The 23,892-nt window shown below is 33.7% G+C and overlaps 1 protein-coding gene across 2 annotated transcripts in view; it reads left to right on the top strand.

The window, feature by feature from the left end:
- PCDH15 (protocadherin related 15) overlaps nt 1-23,892 on the top strand; it is a 1,777,335-nt gene that overhangs the window by 967,002 nt on the left and 786,441 nt on the right. The window lies entirely within an intron of this gene.

The following is a 23,892-nucleotide window of genomic DNA, read 5'->3' as shown; positions in this document are numbered from 1 at the left end:
AACCATCAACAGTTTCCAAATCTTCCTGTTCATGGCAACACAGATCAAAGCAAGTAGCTAATGGATCCTAGTAATAGTTATTAGTACATAACTAGTAGTCAACTATACCAGAGGTAAATGCTTTTACAGAGAATTGTTCATAAAAATTTTAATGGTTTGGAAACCAAATATCTTAGCTTCATCTTGATTAAGAAAATGAATTTTTAATGTGGTTTACATTTTAACTAATGAGGGTCAATTTATATAGTTTAGTGTTCCAAGCCAAAAGAGACTGGGCTTGGCCCGGCGTGGTGGCTCACGCTTGTAATCCCAGCACTTTGGGAGGCCGAGGCGGGTGGATCACGAGGTCAGGAGATCGAGACCACGGTGAAACCCCGTCTCTACTAAAAATACAAAAAAAATTAGCCGGGCGTGGTGGCGGGCGCCTGTAGTCCCAGCTACTTGGAGGCTGAGGCAGGAGAATGGCGTGAACCCGGGAGGCGGAGCTTGCAGTGAGCCGAGATTGCGCCACTGCACTCCAGCCTGGGCGACAGAGCGAGACTCCGTCTCAAAAAAAAAAAAAAAAAAAAGAGACTGGGCTTGAAGAGCCTAAAATATGGCATTGTTTATTTCTCGCCAAATAGGTCAGTCAACATTTGTCTCTACTAATTAAAAATTAGCAATAAAAATAATAACAATCAATAGCAATGTTAGAACATTCATATTTTTCTCAGCATGGTTCTGTGCATGTTATTTATAAAAACCCACTTAATCCTTACATGTTATGAAGTAGATAGTATTATGTAAAAAACTTAGTCAAATTTTAAAAAGCCTTTTCATTATTAATATTAGTACTTATAAAATATATAAAAGGAACCATAATTTGACTTTCGTTTTTGGTTGTGTTAATTTGCACAACACTGTCTAGGCAAGATGGACGTATACAGAGCTTCTGCCACGAAAGGATCAGAGAAGACCAGTAGACAACCTAGGACAAGAGTTTTACTTCATTAATTGATGTTGTTTGCTTTGATGAGCAAGGCTGTAAGTAGTGATTTCAGGGCAAGAAGTCAGTACAGTGGTGGAAACTAGTCTACCTTGAATAGACTAATGGAAAGTCAGGCAGTGAAAGTAAAATCAATTGAACAAAAACGTGAATAATTAAGTTGATTGGATTGGACTTTATATGGAAGTAGTGGGAATCACATAGGCATTCAATCAAATAACTAACCTGAAGTGTGATGTTTGAAGAAAACGTATCTGACATTAGTAGGCAAGATGCAGCAGGTCTTGGGAGAATGAAAATAAAGAATCTGCTTTGAAATACATCATAAAGAAAGAGGAGGTTGTGAAAGACACTGATGGCAATAGAAATAGAAAGGAGCTCACAGACATGAGAGATAGGGTACAGGAAATAGCCACTGGATTAATGGTTTTTCCCACTGTAGTGGGAAATATATATATATATATATATATATTTATATATATATACACACACACACACACACACACACCCACACACACACACACATACAGGTTACACTGATGTTTGACAGCAAGGGTTTGGAATAATGAGAAGAAATATTTAAAGTAGTTTGTAGAATAGGTTAAGAGGTTAAGAGGATTAGGACAAATGACAAAGCAAGCCAGAATGCCGTATCACCGGAACTCATGGAAAACAAAATTTAAATCTTGTCACCAATTATTGTATTTATCAAAGTCAAGGTTCTTTCCGGTGCTCAGCTTCCCTAGAGCTACAGTGTTTCTTATCAGAGATAAGAAAAGCCAGGGAGGTCTGATATCTCACGGCTTCCCCTTACAATACACACACACACGCACACACGCACACACGCACACACACACAAATTTCCTCCAGTAGATATATAGAGCATCAGCATTGACCTCCACACACCCCCTCACAAATTCAGACACTAGAATATCTCTTCTTGTGACAGGGATGGTACTCCTTTACAGTCCATTTTTTCATCAAAGTGTGTTCACCAGCCTTCCCCACAGACTCTCATTCTTACTTAGCCAATATCACTCACCTTATAGTGCTAACTTATGAAAATACAGTTAGCTGTAGAAGAGCTGGTGATTTAATAAGCACAGAAAACCACAAAGGAAACTTAAATTCTCATTCCTTGGTAATAACTCTAACTCAAAGTTTAAAAATGATTCTCCACTTTGCTAATTAAAAAAATACCTCTTCTTTCCTTTCTTTACAACGTTTGACACTATCAACCAATCACCCTTTCTCCAATGTTTCTTCCCCTTCACAATATCCCAGACAAATACCGTTTCATTTTCTTTCCTGAAGAATATTTCTTCCCTTCTCTTTCTTCCTGCCCACATTTTTGCATTCATTATTTTCTGTGTGACTCTGTTTAATCACCAGTGAGTGATTCCAGCTAAAGGAGGACGAGATTGTGCAGAGAAAAATGGGATTTGAGGAGAAAATCTAAGCAGTTTAGAAGTAAAAACAATGCTGAAAGACTGTACTTTTAAAAAGAGAAAACAGAATGTTCCTTTTAGATTAAAACAATGAGAAAAATAGAGACTATGTATTCGGAGGCAGAGAATTACACAGATTTTGGACATTCTATATTGTTTGAAAAATTGAGTTATCTGCTTAAAACGTCTGATTTTAAGAGGGTGAGACAATTCAGAACAATGGGCCTCCAAGGCAGCTTGTACTTGGTGAAGTTTTAGTAAATTTAGTGTTTGCATATTTCATCTTTTCTTTCTCAGGCAAAGTAAACTTTTCTTAAAAAATAATCTTAAGGAGGTATACAGAGATCAGCATATTTAATACATTGAACCATTTAATATGCACTAGAGGATGTATTTTATTAATAATAGTAATTAGTGTTGCTAGCATGGGGTTTGGAAGGTCACTAGTCAATAGATGCTCATTTACTTGAAATAAAATAATCCTAGCATTAATCCATTTTTGATGAATATTGCTTTGGTTAAGCAAATAATTACAACAAAGTTTTGCATTTATGAATGAATCAGCTTTATGTCCACTGGGCTTACTTAAAATGAACTACAAGTATATAATTTTAAATGAAAAATAATTTTCTCCACCTACACAGTACCTTAGGGAACAGAATATCCTTAAGCTTGCTATTTTTGTGTCCTCCTAAAAAAGAATATATATTTTTCTCCATTGAATATTAGGAGATTGGATATTTTTATTCTTACTTGTTTATTAAAATAGTAATAAATCTTCTTTTATGTATCAGGAAAGCACGGTAGAGTGTTTTATACACAGCTTTTCAGTAAAGGGGAAAAAGGAGGCATCGTATGGATAGTATGTTCCTTAGAATGACAATGGAAACGTAGACTGCCTCTGTTTCTCTTACACGTCACAGTTCTATTGCAAAATACAGATAATCCTACAGGGTGTGCAGAAAACATATAAATAATAGAGTTTTACAGAAAAAGACTATTATGATCGTTACATACTACTAATAACAATTTCTGCCTTACTTTCTCAGTGGTGTCTATCACAAAATGTATTGCTCAGCTTTCGCAAGAAACTACATGGTGAGACCATTCAGTGGTTTAAATGTGCTGATGCAGGCTTCTTTCTGAAGGTGCACTGGCACATTCAGTATCCTTGACCTTCAGTAAAGAGTAAAAAGAATCAGTTTTAGAAACCAACCCCTGTAATTTGTCTTACATGATCATTTCCCCTGAAAGCTTCATTTGGGCTCGGTTTCATTTATAAGACTAGAAATATTAGAATCTTTTATCTCAAATTCCCATCTGATATACTAAAGCCATTGTATCAGATTTTTCCTATATGATATGTGACTGTATAATAATAAGATTGGTACTTTATCAATCTTTGCCTAATTTTCCCATTATGCTACAATCATATTAAAGGTTCACAGTATTATTTTCCTGAAAAATTTATGTTTATACAAAATAAGTTATTGAGTTGGGGTCAGCAAACTTTTTCTGTAAAGAACAAAGTAAATCTTTAGGGCTTTTGTGGGACAGGTCGTCTCTGTTGCAACGATTTAACTCTGGTTGTTGTAGTGTTAAAATAATCAACAATATATGTTTAAAAGAGGAACAAGATTGTGGACATTTAAATTTAAATTTTATATAATTTTCCCATGTTAAGAAATATCTGTTTTTTGATTTTTTCCCCAAATGTTTAGAAATGTCAAAACCATTCTTATCCTTTCAGCCTTACAAAAATCAGGTGGTGGGCTGGATTTTTCCTGTGGGCTATAATTTGCCAACCCCTGTCTTGGATAACACAATCAGTGAACCTACTCTTAGAAGCCCAGTCCCAGATTTAGAAAACAGATTAAGAACTTTAGAAGAATACAAATAGGAAGTAGAAAAAATAATGTAAATTTGGTCCACACTATGATTGTTCTAGTGTGGCCATCTAGAAAATTAAAGATGATAATATTGTTAGAAGTGAAGTATAGTGGTAATGGTGGAAGCTAGGCACTTATCTTGAAGTTACTTTTGCAAAGCAAGCACATCTTATTTAGTTTAGAGTACCTTTGGTGGGAACAAATCCCTCTGCTTAACATCTCTGCATCCCACCATTCCTCACTCTCAGTATTTACTTAAAACATGAACAATCGGTTACAAGAGTACACACAAAAAGAAAACTGAGGGAGAAACAATGTGTTTCTCATCAGTATCACTATATATAATGATTACATTAAATTCTTCCTTCAGCCTTTGAGACTTATCTCAATGTCATTATGAAACCACACCTGTTTCTCTTGCCATTTCCTCTCTTATCCCAATCTATGAATTATCAACCCTCCTTCCTTTAAATTACTAACTTTTTTTTAGTCTCTATTAACAGATGTTATTCCAGTCTGCCATGTGAGAGAATTGATGACTTCTTTAAAATCTCTTTGAAGTCTACCTTAGTATCCTCACAGTTTCTCCAGGAGGGGTCTTCAATTTAATTGTCGTTTATTTAACATTTTGTTTTTAAGTTAGATTAAACCCATAAAATAAAATACAACATGTTTTCAGATTCTTAAATATTAATATTGAAGATCAGTGTTTGACTTTCCTTTCTCTATGCAAAAGGGAACATTTTATTAAAAATAGAGCTAAAGAGTAACATCATGAACTAAAATTTTAAAAATTCATACACAAATTTTCTTTTAAAGAAAACATCCATTTGATGCTTTGATATCCTCCTGGAGTACCATTTTATCTGCAGATACAAATTTTTTTTTCCATATGGTATAACATGCTGCCGTTGTCTCCATATATAGCCACCTCTGTGTGTCTTCATATATTTTGCTCTATGGTGAGCTTATTTAGACACCAAAGTGTTTATTAGTTTGTTAAGGCACATACTTTTATAATAATATTTCAACATAATTAGTGATTCTAGAAATATATAACATGTAGCAAACTCATTATTGCTCCATTGGTGCCCACACAGCCACACACCCATATATACACACACACTCAAGTAGATAACACAAATCTGTTAGTAGAATATGTGTATCTATTTACATACAGAGATTACTATTCAAACAATAATAATGATAATCTTTACAATCCTAGTAACTCACATTTGTTATATTCTTCTCTGTGCTATACATTATGCTAACCAGGCTACTTGCATGTTCTTATTTGGTGCTCACAGCAATCATGTTGGTAAAACACAGCTTCATAATCATGTACCACTGCTGATAATGAGTTTACCTGAAATATTTCCCTGGTTTTACATCATAATGTATGTTCCAGCATAAGGTTAGTAGGCTACTACTTCTGTATGTGGGAAGTGTTTTAAATGAGGAAGATAACTAAACCTAATAGGGCATTTGTAATAACCTAAATATCACTTTAGGAAGGATATGTATGTTTATTGCTCCAGTTAAATAGATACTTATACTGCCATTTTAATAGATCCATTTCAACCTCAAATACTCATGTACTTAATCTACTTAATCTACATACTTTGTCTATAGAAAACAGATATCAAAATATATTACCTCTTCTCATATTATACTGACATGACAGAAGAACTTTAGAACATGCTAAATGGGAAGTAGAATTTATAGAAGAATTCCCCAGGCTTCCAATATATCTTGAAAACAAAGTTACAGTTGGGCTGAATACTCTCATTCTGTGACTGTTATTCCATCTTCTTTCTCCTATTCTTACTCTTACTCTTCTTCTTCTTTTTTTTTGAGATAGAGTCTCACTCTGTCTCCCAGGATGGACTGCAGTGGCGTGATCTCGGCTCAGTGCAATCTCTGCCTCTCGGGTTCAAGAAATTATTTGCCTCAGCCTCCTGAGTAGCTGAGATTATAGGTGCCCACCACTATGCCTAATTTTTTTTTTTTTTTTTTTTGTATTTTTAGAGTTGGAGTTTCACCATCTTGGCCAGGTTGGTCTTGAACTCCTGACCTTGTGATCTACCCACCTCAGATTACAGGCATGAGCCACCGTGCCTGGCCTTTTCTTTTAAGCTACTTTTTAATATATAGTAATGACAGTTAATATTGTATATACTATGCTGTTAATCAATGCTGTAACTTTCTTAGTTTCATTTTCTCAATTGAAGTCCACGTACCCAGGTCACAAAAATATTAGCTGTATGGAAGATCTTATGATACAGTAATTTTCCATATACATATAGTAAAAGTGTATGTTCTCTTTATTGTATATTAACATAATTTACTTCTGAGTAAGATGGTTTCGAAAACACGATTTTACTATTATTCCAAAACAGATTCACAAATAGGTAATTAAGAAAGTGCTACATTTTATATCTTGCAAGATCTTACAAGATCTTAAAATTTGATCAATTAGTTGCTCAATGGCTACCATCCCACTGGAAATAATCTACACAATATTAGGTCCCTGGTGATGTTTACCAAATAGTCATATTTTTAGGCCAGGCGTGGTGGCTCATGCCTGTAATCCCAGCACTTTGGGAGGCCAAGGCTGGTGGATCATCTGAGGTCAGGAGTTCGAGACAGGCTGGCCAACATGGTGAAATCCAGTCTCTACTTAAAAAAAAAAAAATAAAATAAAAATAAATAAATAAAAATAAAAAGTCATGTTTTTAAAGATACAATGAAATTCATTATAAACATCAGTGATCCTTAATGACATATTGCTTATGGACTAGATTTTCTTTTTTATGCTGAATTTGAACAAATATTTAGGCTAGAAATGCCATTTTACAAAGAAGTTATAAGCTTGCAAATTATTAATTTTATTGTAAAAGTGGGCATCCAAAGAAATTAGTAATGAGAAGGAAGACTATATAATGCAATAAAATATAGCCTTCATGTAGCTGAAGACACATTAATGTCACTTAGTTAAACTTGGGTTCCATTTCTGAGGTACTCATAAGTCTGAGTAGGTCTCAAAGTCTCTAACTGAACAAGTGTCTTTGGTGGCTGTGTGTCCAGTGTTATAATTCTCAACATGCACTTTGTATCAAAGTTAACTAAAGGTACTTAAAAAAAAAAAAATCAGAATTCTGTACCCAACCAAAAATATTTGATTTGTATCTGGAAAGGTATCTGGGAATCTGCATTTTAACAAGCACCTGCTGTAATTACAGATGGGGAGTCCACAAAATATACTTTGAAAAAATAGGACACACTTGCGATGCTTCATTTAAAAACCCCAAACAGATGAAAAATTAAGGCCTCCAAAGAATCAGTTCTATGATTTCACTGATTTAAAAGTTCCTCATCTGACTAGGAATATGTTCTTTATAGCTGACCTAATTTTCCATAGAAAATCTAAGGACAGTAGCTTTTTCCTCAGTGTTCTTTCTGTATCTTCCAGTTTTCTATAGTTTTTGCAGAGCTGTTCTTCATGCCTCCCTTTTATAAGTCCTTGAGTTCAGGATCAAACAGCAGAAACCTGAATGTTGATTCCACCCACAGATATAATTTTGAGGGTTTTTTAAACTTTATTTTTTAATTTTTTTCTTAGCCACTTTTTTGAATTGAACACATTTTTAAAGGCTTTGCACATTAAAATATCAAAATTTATTTCTACTCAAAAAATGAGATAATTTGGTAATGCTGAGCCTGCCGTTGTCTACAGCAACAATTTCCTAGTATAGTCCACTGCCTTTAAACCGTGTGATGTTTTTAGTTCACCAGTGTCTGTACCAATCCCTGTGATGCCACTGACATTGAGACTGAGTATCCATTGCCATTTTCCTCTGGGAATATTTTTATTATTGAAAAACTTCTCTATTTATGTTTCTATACCTAATAATAGATTATAAAATTTGACAGAAAGACTACATATTTCAAGATAAATGGAGAAAGTTTTTCACAAAATGAGCAGTATTTTATGTTTATTTTGTAAATATGAAATGCTTCACACATTTTGTTATTTGTATGTGTCTTATTTTGTCATTTCTAGTTTATGTGTGTTTTTCTCTCTCACTAGAATGAAAGTCTATGATGTTTTTATGCAGAGATAGACAGTGTCTGATTTGTCTGTATGTCTCAAGTACCAAGGTAACTGTGATGTTCTTGGCATAGAATAGATGCACATATGTGTATTTCATTGATTAATATTACTTTTAAAAAACTATGAGTACTAGAGATTGCATAATTCTAATCCATTTATTATTTTCTTAGACTTATTTCTTCAATCTGTGCACATCTGTTGGATTATCTCTTGAATCTTCTAAATCCATTTCTTGCCCAATTCTACAATTTCCACACATTTCTGTTTAGTTCCAGAAACACAGAATAAAAAAATCTACCGAGTATACTTCTATGTGAAACATTGTATGTAGTAAAGAAGAATTATGCCCCAACATACTCTAGCCTTATGGCTGCCAATAGAAATAACCCCCTTCTATTTTCTACTGTATAGACTCAATTTGTATCACTTTACCACTTACTTAATGCATGTTTATTCTCAATTCATAAGATGTATTATCTCGCCTGATGTATAGTTATTATTTTAGATAATAGCTACCTTTCAGCATACTTTTTCCCTTAACTTTAGAAAGCATGATGAACATTTAGAAAACATTGTGTGAATGGGTAAATACATATCCAACATTCAATAAAAAATAAACAAATTAAAATCCAAGCCCAAATCAGCAATAGCAAAAAAATCACCATTTACTGAGTACTTAGCATATCTTCTACATATCATATATTAGCCATTTGACAAACACAATTCTGCCTCATATCTCATTTGATCCTCATCACAACTATTAGAAACTCTAGATTAAAAATATAGATTCAAGGAAGAGGTAATAAGTAGCAGAGCCCAGAATGAAAAGGCAGACTCTTTGATCGCAAACCCTTGTTCCACACACGAGTATGCAAGTGGGACTTTGCCTCTTGGTGGGAATTTCTGTGGACAAGCGCGAGAAAAGTAACAAAAGTACAAGAAGAAAGTAGAATGACAATAGCACCCTGACCAGAAGCTTATTTGTAGTGACAGAGCACTTCATTAGTGTTTATTATGTTTAAATATTTAATAATTAGGTCAGATAGTACAAATACAATTGTAATATAAAATTATAGTTTTGCAGTTATTTTGGTCATGAAAATTATTCAAGTTTAAATTGCTGAAACTTCTAAAGGGATAAAGTACTTGACTTTCAAAAGCTTTAATTTTTAAGCCATTAAAATTCCTTTAATGAGCAATATTGCCTCAATAATAACCCCTTAAAGTGAACAAAACTTTCAGCATTTTCAACTGCTTTCACCTCTCTCATTTATTTTAAAAATTCTTGGAACTAATAAAATAGCAGAGATTTGATACTGGCAGGAAGTTGTGAAATGCTTGAATGATCCAACAGATGGTGAAACTCAAAATCTCTTCTGGCCTCTCAGCCCTCTAGGCTAGCGTTGGCTCGGCATTTTTATTTCCACATTTGAGATATTTTAGGATTTTTATTGTTATGCTAATATATAATTACAATTATATACATATAGGTCTAGTATATATGCATATGTGGGTGTATATATATGTTCATATGCATGTATGTTGCTATGCATTGTTTACTAATTCTCTTGCTAATGATTTTTTTATCCACTTTGTCTTTATATAGCATTAGTTTTATTAAGAAACAGTTATCTTTATTAAGAAAATAAATAATAAACTAATTATTCAAATAAATAATAAACTAATTATTCAATGGAAAAGTATATAATTTTAAATTTGGAAGTGGTCTGGGAGTTTCTTGTCTCCTGCCATTATAGCACTCATGTATAAAATACTCATGAAAACTCATCCGAGGTTGAGGAGCTAACAAATGTGGATTGTTGTTTTCTCGTGGGTGCAAGTTAGTTCACAATAATCAATGAAACCATTTGCCACTTTGATTTTTTGTGTGCGTTTTTGTTGTCGTTGTTGTTGTTGTTCTGGTGTATGATTAAAGCTTCTGCCAATCTTTTCCCCTTTTAATACCAGTTAATTTGCTGAAATGTTAAAATTATCCTGAATTTGCTTAATTGTCTTCAGATGGTTCAAAAAAGCATTATGTACACAGAGACCCTTCACCACATTTGTCAGAGACCCTACTCTACATTTCTCTCACCTCCCTAGCCTCAATTACCTTGTGCATATGTGTATGTGTGTGTGTGAGAGAGAGAGAGAGAGAGACAAAAGAGAGACTGAAGTTTTTAATATTTCATCTTGAAATTGTGATGGAACATGTTTCCCTGTTACTTATGCCACAAAGTGAATCATATTTGCCGAATTTAATAACTCAATGACTCAGCAAATATGATTTATTGAACTTCCTGAACAATAGTCTTTCTTTTCCTCGTTCACATTCTCTACAAATTTTAAGCCTTGCTGTTTGAGAGTGATAAAGTTTCTCTTCATTTTAGAAAAACATAGCATTGCTGTGTTTCTAAGGCATACTTTAGAAAGTGAAGTCCTTCTAAATTGTACTTTCTAAAGTGAACTCTTCCACTTTCTAAAGCGTGCTTTAAAAACATAGCAATGCCATGTTTCCCTCAAATGGGCATTGCGAAATATAAATGTTGTTTCTAGCCCTAAATCAGTATTTTTGTCTAACCTTCCGTATTTCCTTAGTTTTCCCAAATATTGTCATCTACTTAAGTTAAAATGTAAAATTATGCCGTGCTACTGTGCCTCTTTATCCTACCCGCTTTTAAGTTACAAAGAGCTAGTTTCATTTATTATCTTACGTATTCATCTATTCATGCTATTGCCTTAAAATTTATTTTAAAAATATTAAAAACATAAATAGTAAGATGGAAATTGCAAAGTAAATCTGACCCGGGACAATAAGAAACTTGCTTGGAACTTACAGAGTCTATTCCAATAAGTTTTATACTGTGTAAATTAATAAATTATGTCCCATTTTAGTATAATTGTTACCCAACTGTTAGGTCACACAAGACATAATACTAACTTATATTTCTGCAACCAGTTTTATTTTTCTTATATAAGTAAGTCAAGGCAAAATTTTTACAACATAGTTTAGAATATAAAAAGAGCCACACACAATATATTCTGCAGTGTGTTTTTCAAACTTTTAGATTATGTTTTTCTGTCAAGATTGCCATCTTGACTTCGCTGGTTATATCTCTAAGAAAGTGTCATTTAAGCCTCCAGCCCACCTAGATCAAAAATTTCTCTAGATAGTTAAAAAGTAATCATTGTATTTAGAGAAAAAACTGCTTATTTAAGTTTAACAATGCAAAGAAAAAAGATTTTATGTTGGTGATCGTTTTATCTCAGTGAATAGCTGAGGTGAAGATACTGAACTTTTTCATGCCACTCTGTGTAGTGCCAATTGTTAATTCAATTTATTTTAATAAATATGTGTACAGAGCTTTAGAAATATGTCCCTTATTTCACTATGCACAAAAGATGCTCACAAGAAAGGTAGTTTTGTTAAGCTGAGAATTTCTGATTTTATTTCATTTGTTCATTTCATTTTATTTGCCTCTTTTACTTTTAGGATTATACAATTATTCAACTCTGTTTAAAAAGTGATGTGCTATGCTACCACTCTGCCAAAGCCACTAGAACTATTTTGTAGAAATAACCAGAAGGTTCAAAGACACATATACCTTAAGAAATGAAATTTAACAAATGAGATGGACCTTATTATTTATTAACTTCAGTGTTGTGTTTGTTTTTGTATTTGTTCATTCTGTACTCTTTGAACAATAGAAGAGGAACAACCTGAAAGAGGAGATATTAATCATTCATTCCATCATACAATTTCCTTTTTGTCATTTTTCTTCATTCTCTCATTTTCCTAGTTGGAGAAAGTTTTGAAGACAAAACAAGTAGGAATATGGTAAAACCAGGAAGACTGACTTAGATGAGAAATACAGAAAGCTGATGATGCTAGTTTAGTAGGCTGTTTACAGAGCTGTTTTAGATAAAAGGTCTGGACTGACCCTAAGGTGCCTCGATTAAATGCAGAGTAATTACATCTTGATTTGGTTGCTCTCCTATATTTATCTTCTTGTCTCTCTAGATATGTAGCTGCCTCATATGTTCTGTCACTGTGCAAAAGGGACCAGACTCTTTGAATTCTGTTCTCCTTAACATGTGTGGTTCCTATTGGCTAGTGGGCCATTATCTCAGCTTATAGAGTCAGCTGTTGATCTAATTATCCGAACAAAACAATTCTCCCTAGATGTGAATAAACTTAAGCTTCTGGTGGGAATATTTATTTTAAAAAGGATTTTTACAGCACATGCTAACAGAATTCTGAAGTAATCAGAGGTGATGATATTGAGAATAAGTGCTTCTGTGTCCTTCATTTCTGTTTTAATTATTCTAATTCAATCCGGTTAAATTATAAGGAAGGTTTTTTTTAAAAAATAATAAAAGCATCAATATTACTGATACATATCATTGCTTCTCTGTTAAACTTTGCAAGGGTACACCATAGTGTTTAAAGGCACATAACTTGGCAAGAAAATGGGAGTTAGCATAGAGAATTATAAATATTCCATAGTTTTTAAAATCTTTTCAATTGTAAGAAAAAATGCTAAACTGTGTTTATTTCCTTTTGAGTTTTGTGTACCATACTGTGGAACTCATGTCTTTCATTTGTGGTATTTAAGACATTTAGATATTTAATGAAATATTTGCAAAGATATGTTGTTCTGTGCCGGAGGAATGTTACTAGTATAAGAAGTAAATAAGAAGCAAAAAATAGCAACAAAATGAAACAAAACAAAATAAAAACATGAATTTTGTATGTATTTCTCAAGTACTACCAGCAGATGCATTGTTCCAAGGTACACCTTTTTCATTTCTTTGTCATTTGTTGACCTCAGAAACAAAAGCTGATCCATTAACTCATTCTCTTTAAACCAACTTATCTTCAGAATATCTTCTCCCTGATCTGCTCTTATTCTTCTACTTTGCTTTTATTATTATTTTATTATTATAGAAACCCAAAAGAACTAGTACAGCAAAACAGAACTCTACTTAAAAGACAAAAATATATAATGACTAAGTAGTCTAAGACAGAATATTCATAGAAAGCAGGAGAGAAAAGCCAGGGATTGTTTTGTCTAGCCTCAGATATTACGGAAGGACAAGCACACATTTAACTCTACAGATTTTTGAGTCAACACAGTCCTGGGTTCGAATCCTACTCTGCCATAAACTAGCTATGTGATCTTGGAAATATTAGTTAAGCTCTTGAAATTGAGTTTTGCTTATGTTATAAAATTGTTAAAACATACCTCTCTCATGGGATTGGTGTAAATGGAATGAGATAATGTGGCTAAACTACTCAGACAGTGCCTTGTACTAAACAACATAAAAAATATGTTTGAGATTCCGAGCATGTTAAAGGCAAGATTAAGGGTTAAAACCATTGGACAAATCCAAGCCAGGAGTTTTGTAAGGCATAAAAGCTAATATATAGTATTTCTGAGGTGAAATACTGTATTTGAAAAAATTAAGATCTGCCCCAGTAAACAAAGCCTCTTCACCTTCCAAGATTATGAGCTCAACAGCTATATTCACATCCCCTAAGAGGAAGAGTTGGTGACAACCATATTGTCAGAAAAGGATGAACATAAAGGTAACAACTAACAATTTTTGATGGCTGTTTTACCCATGAAAAACCATCAGCATCGTTAATAAAGGTATCAAGAAATACAAAGGAATTTAATGTTTTATTTTACATTAGAGAAACTATTTTAATGACATAAATATATAATCATAATTGAACTGCATATAAAAAGTGTTAAACCAATATTTAGCTATCTAATATATTATTAATAGCCCTGCCTTCACATACATTTCCTCTAGGGAAAAAAAATAGAATTATTTACTTTCTATAGATATTTAGTGTTCTTCAAAGTATCTTTGTTATTAAATTAATTTGAGAGAGGGAGGTGGTTAAGAAAACATTGCTTTATACCAGTACATATAACTATGTGATTTATAATAAATGCAACCGCAGTGGCAGTATATTTTCTGGATGTTAATAGCCTGAAATCCCTTTCAGTAGCAGCATTAATCAGTCAAGGATGGGTTATTTTATGGTCTTTAATGGCCTTTGTTGATAGATGGAGATTTTGTTTACAGATTATTCTTCATTGAACCACCATAGATTGCAAGCTATGATTCTTAAGAGATATTCTCAAAACGTAAATTATGCTGCCAAGAAATCTGTTCAGAGCTAAATTAAATTAGATAGCTGCATTTTTTATGAAGCATAGGTAATGGAGCACTATACTACAAATGTCTTTTCCTGAGACATTGGTGTGCTTGTGTGCAAGTTTATGAGCCTACTTGTTGTTCCTCTCCTGAGTAATTTATGTAGAATACATAACATTTGAAATGTATTTATGATGTTTGACTATTATAATGAATATCTGCCTTCAGGTCAGACATTATCAAAAATTTTCATTTTTAAAAAATGAGCAAAAACAGTAGTGCTCATTTATATTTTCCAAATGTCTTCATAATGTTGAGTATACTGACAATTCAGTAGTAAAAGTTTTAATAATTGTTGCAGTCAATGTTTTGTTTCACATTGAATAAATTTTTTATTGTACCTTCCAGGGAAACATTATTTGTGGGCTTGTAGTACGTGATTATCATTCATGTTGATTCTAATAATATTTTGCTCACATATATCTTATAGATTGAGTACAGAGTCTAAAAATTTGGGTATGATTATACTACTTCAGAATATATTTTCATTTCCCAAATGTTATTGACTTTTAAAATTTCTAGCTAGGGACTGATTTTTTTTTTCTCATTTCTTCTTCTTTTTTTTTTAATGGAGAATAATATAATAGCTGTGGAAAACAAATGACTGTATTTGACTAAACTACACTAAACAAGCCAAGACACCCTTAATTTAATTCAATGTGAAAGTTGGAATTGTAAGAGAACGTAAATCATGACTTCTTGAAGAATATTACCGGACTAAGTCACATCATTTTGTTTGATGACTTTCTCCTTTTTGTATTTTTTACTTCGTTAAGAGAGGGCCTCTGTCACCCAGGCTAGAGTGCAGTGGCGTGATCACAGATCACTGCAGCCTAGATCTCCTGGGCTCAATCTATCTTCCCACCTCAGCCTCCAGAGTAGCTGAAACTATAGGCACGTGTCACCACACCCAGATAATTATTATTATTATTATTTGTAGAGATGAGGTTTCACTGAACTGCCCAGGAGGGTCTCAAACTCCCGAGTTGAAGCATTTCTCCCACATCAGCCTCTCTAAGTGGCTGGACTATAGGTGTACCCCACCATGTCTGCTATTTTTTCTTTTTTTTATTTGGTAGAGACAAGGTTTTGTCATGTTGCCCATGCTGGTCCTAAACTCCTGGGCTCAAGCAGTCCGGCCACCTCGGCTTCCCACAGTGCTGGGATTACAGTTGTGAGCCACCACACCTGGCCTCTCCTTTAATATTGAGCGAAGTGTTTGCATACAAATCCCCTCAGATTTTTTTGCTCTGAAATCCCCTCAGCTATGCCTAGTCCTCTTTTTGGCTCTATCACTTTTACTGTGTTTGTCAAAGAAAAGTATTTCAAGTTAAAATATTATTGTGAAAAATTCCTTATGTGTGCAAGTCTTCTCACGATAACCAAAATGTTGTAGGCAAAGCCTTTCCAAAGTGCAGAAGTATTAGGTTGGTGCAAAAGTCATCATGGTTTTTGCCTTTGAAAGTAATGTCAAAAAACTGTGATGACTTTTGCACCAACCTAATAGCCTGATAAGCAGTGTCTTGCTCACAGTGGGCCTCATGGCATCATGTCTCTTCCTAACCATCATTTTTCATATATCTGTAAAAATTATTTGTAGTAGAGAGTAAAAACCTTAAAGTTACCATTGATTTATTGAGCAGTCTAATATTTATTGTAATAAATATATTAAGATAATATAATTTTAAAATATCCATTACCCTCTAGTCTATTATATTTTCTTACTGATTGAATCGTTATGCTAAGGCAATTCGAATGGTGAGGACTATGGGTTGATTTCTAGTCTTAACCTGAAACAAGAATAAATTTGTCATGCAGACAAATTTGCAAAATGTTCAAAACATAAACATATGCCAGGAATTGAGAGGTCTCTGAGGGCAGGGTCCTGGATTTCCTGTATGCCTTTCCTTCTCTTCTCTCTATTCTACTTCTGCCATTCTTTAATATTTTTCCACATTTAATAATGCCACATGTTATATATTGGGTAGTGGGCAGGGATGTGGAGAAAATCATATTTTTACCCCAGGATCCTCTACCAAGAATATTATTAAATTTAGAAATGTAAACATAATAAAACAATTCATTTTCACAAATAATTTTTAGCATTATTTTAATTTTTTAAAATTACAACAAATATTAAGTATGTTACTTTGGCAACTAAAAGACCTCTATTACTCATATTAATAAATCTTCCTAGCCACCTGAAATTAGTATATCTTTTCAAAAAATTCACTATATTTTTATGTGTATTTGCAGCCACTCACCATTCAGCCTTAGTTTTATGACTCTAGGGAATTCTTCATTAAAAGCTTTAGAATAGTCAGACTGTGAAACAGAAGACAGAGCTTTATAAGGCTGTTCTTGCATAAACCTGTTCCTCTCTCATGCTTCTGTGAGGAATTCTGTGATACTTTTGGTTTCTGATGGGTTTATGTGACTTGGCCTTAAGTTTGGGCCATCCTTTAAACAATTAATCTGTGTTCTCTGCCACGTGCTTCCAAACAAGTGTAGCTTGACTTCTTTTATGATTTCTGAAAACCCTTCAGCCTACAGAGACACGTACACTTAGGCTTTTGGTTGCTGATTCCAGTTGAGGACAATACCAATTTTTCTACCTTACATCCAAACTGGCATCTTTCCACAATCTTGATCCTGACCCATTGCTTCCATGTCCAAGACAGCACAAAATTATAAAATTTTTATTTTGTTTCATTTAGTTTCCTTCTCTCTTTCTGATAGCAAGAAGGACACAAACTAGAGAAGCATCTTTGGGTAGTATGTGAAGGCTGCTCAAAGGAGTTGTAATTATTCTCATATATCTCAAAATTGAAGATGATTCTTGTGCTCTATGAAGGGTTTCTATCAGTTGCTTTTAGAGTTCTTAGTTTTCTTTCTTTGTATTCTCATCCACGGCAGACATTCTTTGGCAGCAATTCTCACCTCTCAGGAAATAGAATCATCACTACTATGGCCAGCTACTACAGACAAACTAAGGTACATTGAGAAAAAATGCCCAAACATATGGGTTCTTCCCAGGTCTCCTCCACTCTACCTCCCCGTTCACCATTCACCAACTAGCTACAACAATAAAGCCCAGTTTCCAGATTCTCCATGAAAGCAGTTAGACTACAAATCAAGCATTCTAAGTTTTCTAGCTCCTACCTGAAGTCTGGCTTCTAACTCACTGTCTATGAGAACTATTGGTGTTGCCATTCACTATTTATGTGTGGGCTATAGAAAACAAAGCAGCCATTTTAAACAGGCATGTGGATGTTTCCACAAATTCTCCCACTTGCTCACTCCAGGGATAAAAGCAAGCCTCTAGCTGCAGTCTGGAAGGAATTGATCTACATATCTATCCCCTTAACTTTTCCAGCTGCTACCTGAGGAACTAGCTTCCAACTGATATGTCTATGAGAACTAAAAGAAACCAGCATCCATTAGGCCCATGGAGGCTAGAGAGATCAAAGCAGCAGTTTGAAAAAGTGTGTGGTTTGAATGAGCTTGCCAACATTTGCCATAGCTCTTCTCCCCAGCTCAGTTCAGCATGAGCAGGTTATACACCCAGCTTTTCACTGAGGAGAGAAGAAATTGGAAAATCTGTTTAGTGCCCCAGCATTTATGGCTACTACTAAAAAGGATCAGTATCTCACCTGTTTCAGGGCAATTATGAGAGTTGACATACTCTGGACACCCAGAGACCACTCAGAAAAAAAGACAGCCTTTTTGAAAATCACAAAGCTTTAAGAGGTACCCAGAATTTCCGGCAGGGCTAAATTGTGAGGGTCTTCCCATATATGACACCAGTCTATGGAGACTGAAACAAGTGACTGTTTTAGATAATCCACAGACACCAGCAGATCGGTAAAGGAAAAATGAAGAAATAGATATGTTCCAGATAAAAGATCCAGCAAATCACCAGAAATATTGGAGATACATGATTTTCACAACAAATAATTCAAAGTAATGGTCAAAAAGATGTTCACCAAGTTCAGAACAGCAGTGTAAAACCTGCACGTGTGCCACTGAACTTAAAATACAAGTTTTTTTTTTTAAGAAAGCGTCAGTAAACATCAACAACAACAACAAAAAAGGTTCACTAGAAATCATCCAGAGTAGCAAAGAGAAAAGAAAATGAAAAAGGAAAAAGAGTCAAGATAGCTTAAAACCCTATGGGAAACCATCAAGTGGACCAATATAAGCGTTATGAAAATAGTGAAAGGAGAAGAGAAACATAAAGGGGAAAAAAGCTTGTTTTTAAAAAAATAACAACTTGTCTTCATGTCCTAGATGGTCTAGAAAAAAAAATAAAAAGGATAAAATTTTTTCAATGACAAAAACTTCCCAAATTTGAGGAAGGAAATAAACATCTAGCCCCAGAAAGCCAAAAGGGCGTCAAATCAGATGAGCCCAAACAGATCCATACCAAGACACATTATCATCAAATTGGGAAAAGTCAAAAACAGAGGGAATTTTGAAAGCAGCAAAAGAAAACCAACTTGTTATGTGTTAGGGAACCCTCCTAAGATCATTGGTGGATTTTCAGCAGAAACTTTGCAGGCCAGAAGGAAGTTGAATGATACATTTAAAATACGGAAAAAAACAAACACACAACTGCCAATCAAGATAGTATACCCAGAAAATTATCCTCCAAAACTTAAGACAAAATAAACAAAAGCTGAGGGCATTTATTGCCACTAGACTTGTCATATAAGAAATGCTAAAGGGAGTTAAGTTGAAATCAAAGGAGGCTAAAGAACAATATAAGAGCATACAAAACTCATTGGTAATGGTAAATTTATAGAGGCAAATAAAAAATACTATATTCTTGTAGTTGTGGCAGGTAAATCACTTTTAATTCTAGTCTAAAATTTAAAAAAGTGTTAAATATAGCTATAACTAAAATTGCAGCAATAGATACACATACTAAGATATGCAAATTCTGATATCAATAATCTATAATGGGAGTAAGGTAAAAATGTGAAGTTTTTGTGTGGAAGAGAAGTTGTTACCAGTTTTAGATTATTATAATATATTTTATATAAGACTCATGTCAATCACACAGAAAATACCTATAGTGCTTAAAAAAGAAAATCTACTATCTGTAGTAGTTAAAAATCTAGCTATAAAAGAAAAGGAGAAAGGAATTAAAGCCTATCAAACAACAACAATAACAATAAAAGAAACACAAAATAAGACATCAAGAAAGAAAAAGAGTAAAGGAACAAGAAAAACAGCAGTCAGTAAAATTTCAATAGTAAATCCTTCCCTATCAATAGTTACTTTAAATGTAAAAGGATTAAACTGCCCAATCACAGGATATTAACTGGCTGAAAGAATAAAAACTTGGCACCAACTATTTAAGGACACCCATAGTTAAACCTGATAGGATGGAAAAATATATATTTTATGCAAATGGTAATGAAAAGAAAGCAGAATGGCTATACTTACATTAGAAAAAATAGACATTATGTCAAAAACTGTCTCTAGGGGCAAAGAAGGTCATTACATAATGATAAAAAGGTAAATTCAACAGGAAGATATAACTATTGTGAATGCATATGCAGTCAATATCAGATCTCAATATTTAAAGCAAACACTGACAGAACTGAAGAGAGAAATGTATAGCAGCACAATAATACTAGAAGATTTTAATATTCCACTTTTAATAATGGACAGAACATCCACAGAGAAATCAATGGAAAACAGCTTACTTGAACGATAGGAGAGACCAAATGAACCTAAGAGACATCTACAGAACTTAGAAGATTGTGCATTCTTTTCAAGCACATATGAAATATTCTTCACAGTAGATCACCTATTCGATAACAAAACAACTCAACTTTAAGATGATAGAAACTGTATCAAGTATCTTTTCAGGTCACAATAGAGTGAAAGTGTAAATCAGTTTACAGTAAAGAAACAAGAAAATTCACAAATACAGGGAAACTAAACAATACACTCTTGAACAATCATTGGGTCTAAGATTAAATTTAAGAAATTAAAAATTATCTCCTGGCAAAAATGAAAAGAAAACATACCAACAGTTGTGAGATATAGCAAAAGTATTTCTGAGAAGAAACATTATAGCAACTGGGCCCAATCTGTTTTCCATTGCCAGTGCACTACTGCTAAAGCTGTGCAATATCAAACATCCCCTCCCTAGGCTCAGGGAGCATCTTGGAAGAAGAGAGAATGTGAAATTGTAAAATCTGGGTCAGAGAGGTGGAGTGTACAGGCTAAACCAATTCTGTCTTAAATGCTAATCCAACATGTTGGCTTTTCATTAACCTCGGTTCTGGAAACGCCTCTGAGATTTTTACTCTACTACTGTTAAGAGCACACACTTACCATAAATTCTGACCAAATTACTTCAATTCTCCGTACCTATGGTATATACGCCCTGGGTTCTGGGGGTTAATGGCATGCGGATCCATCATCTTGTCTCACAGCCACCCGAGACATGGCTTCTGTTTGTGAATACCTATTAAATGTTTCTGAGGAAGAAAAAAAAAAAAAAAAAGAAACATCTCAAATAAGCAACCTAAAAAAAATAACTAGCCAAAGACAGAAAAAAATACATACTAACACAAATATTATCAGAAAGAAGGAAATAATGCTAATTAAGGCAAAAAATAAATTTTAAAAAGGATAAAAAAGCTATTTCAAAAGTCAACAAAACTGAGCTGTTTTTTTGGAAAAGATAAATAAAACTGACACATCCTTTCCTAGAGTAACTAAAGAGAGAGAGAAGACTGAAATAAATAAAACTGTAAATGAAAGAGGAAACATTACAACAGATGTCTCAGAAATAAAAAGAGCCCTTAAGGGACTGCTATGAATAAATATACACCAACAAATTAGATAAATGTGAAGTAATAGATAAATTCCTAGAAAGATACATCCTACCAAGATTGAAGAAGAAATAGAAAGGACAGTCCAGCACTGCATGGCTTTGTGGGAGAATTCTACCAAATATTCAAAGAATTAATAATATTTCTTAAACTATTTGAAAATCTAGATGATGGAACGCTTACAAACTCATTTCATGTAGCCAGCATCAACCTGATAACCAAAGACATCCACAAGAAAAGTAAACTACAGGCCAGTAAACTTGATGAATGTAGACTCAGAGATGCTTAATAAAATACAAGCAAACTGAATGCAACAACACATTGAAAAAATTCTACACAATGACCAACTAGGACTTATCCCTGGGGTGCAAGGATGGTTGAACATACATAAGTCATTCAATGTGATACACTACATAAACAGAATGAAACACAAAAACCATATGATCATCTCAATAAGTTTTGGAAAAATATTTGTCAAATTTAATACCTATTTCTAATTAAAAAAAAAAACTCTCAATACAATAGGTGTAGAGAAAACCTATCTCAACACAATAATAGCCATATAAGGAAAGCCCACTGATAACATAATAATCAATGGGAAAAACCCAAAAGCCTCTCCTCTAAAATCCTGTACAAGACAAAATTTCCTGCTCTTGCCACTTCTAGTCAAGATAGCACTGTAAGTCCTAGCCAGAACAATGATACAATAAAAAGAAATAAAAGACATTCAAACTAGACATGAAACAGTAAAATTATCTCTGTTTACAGTTGACATATAGGTGTATAGGCAGAAAAGTCTAAAAGTCTCAATGACAACCAAAAAATGCTACAATTAATACATGAATTTAGTAAAGTTGCTCTAAATGAAAGTAAGTGGAATTTGTATAGGCTAAAAATAGATGATCTGAAAGGAAATTTTAAAAATCCTATTTATATAATAAGAATAAATACATTGAAATATATTTAATCAAACAGGAAAATATATACACTGAAAATTATAAAGTATTAATAAAGGAAAATGTTTACTTTTTGCAAAAGACAGTATTTTTCTTTTTTAAAACACTTTTAGGTTTAGGGGTATATGTGCAGGTTTGTTATATAGGTAAAATTATGTCATGGGGGTTTGATATACACATTGTTTAATCACCTGTGTACTAAGCAAAGTAGCTAATAACTACTTTTTTCTGATCCTCTCCCTCCTCTTACCCTCCACCTTCTGGTTGGCCTCACTGTCTGATTGTTGCTGTCTTTGTGTCCATGTGTTTTCATCATTTAGCTCCCACTTATAAGTGAGAACATGCAGTATTTCTGTTTTCTGTTTTTCTGTCCCTGTATTAGTTTGCATAGAATAATGGCCTCTTGCTCCATCCATGTTACTGCAAAGGACATGGTCTCATTCTTTTTATGACTTCATAGAATTCCGTGGTGCATATGTACCACATTTACTGAAATGAACATATGTGGGCATGTGTCTTTATAATACATCAATCATATTCCTTTGACTATATACCCAGTAATGGGATTGCTGGGTCAAATGGCAGTTCTGTTTTTGGCTCTTTGAGGAGTTACCACACTGCTTCTTACAATGGACGAACTAAATTATACTCCCACCAACAGTGTAAAAGTGAGCCCTCTTCCACAACCAGGCCAACATATGCTACTTTCTGACTTTTTAATAAAAAGCTTTCTGACTGGTGTGAGATGTTATCTATTGTGGTTTTTATTTGCATTTCTCTAATGATCAGTGATGTTGAGCTTTTTTAAAATACGTTTTTTGGCTGCAAGTATTTTTTTGTTTTTGTGTTTGAAAAGTGTCTGTTCATGTACTTTTCACACTTTTTAGTGGGGCTGTTTGTTTTTTTCCTGTAAATTTGTTTAAATTCCTTATAGATGCTAGATAATTGACTTTCGTCAGCTACATAATCTGCAAATAATTTCTCCCATTCTATAGGTCGTTTGGTAACTTTGTTGATAGTTTCCTTTGCTGTGCAGAAGCTCTTTTCATTTATTTATTTTTTGACTATGTTTCCAATATGACCATTATTGAGCAAGTACTGCTGTGACATTTCACATTGATCAACATAAGATTGCAAACTGTCCATGTCAACGAGGTTCTCCCATGAAGAAAAGTCCATTTTAAATGCACCAGTGAGGTAAACATAATTATTCATATATAGCTTTCTTAGGGCTAAGAGAGTTCTGTGTTTCATTTATTGTTTTTTGGCTCAGTTGGTACTTTACATAATACATCTCAAGACATCTCCCCTCCTGAGTGACTCCCTTCCAACAGTGCAGGAAATTGGTAAATTTCCCAGGTACATACAGTATCATGCATTTGAATCCCCCAAAGACTGAGGGGGGAGCAGACTGA

Source organism: Hylobates moloch, unplaced genomic scaffold (assembly GCF_009828535.3).
Source record: "Hylobates moloch isolate HMO894 unplaced genomic scaffold, HMol_V3 SCAFFOLD_3, whole genome shotgun sequence".
Taxonomy (NCBI): domain Eukaryota; kingdom Metazoa; phylum Chordata; class Mammalia; order Primates; family Hylobatidae; genus Hylobates; species Hylobates moloch.
The sequence above is the reverse complement of the archived record's forward strand: the minus strand, read 5'-3'. Positions and strand labels throughout refer to the sequence as shown.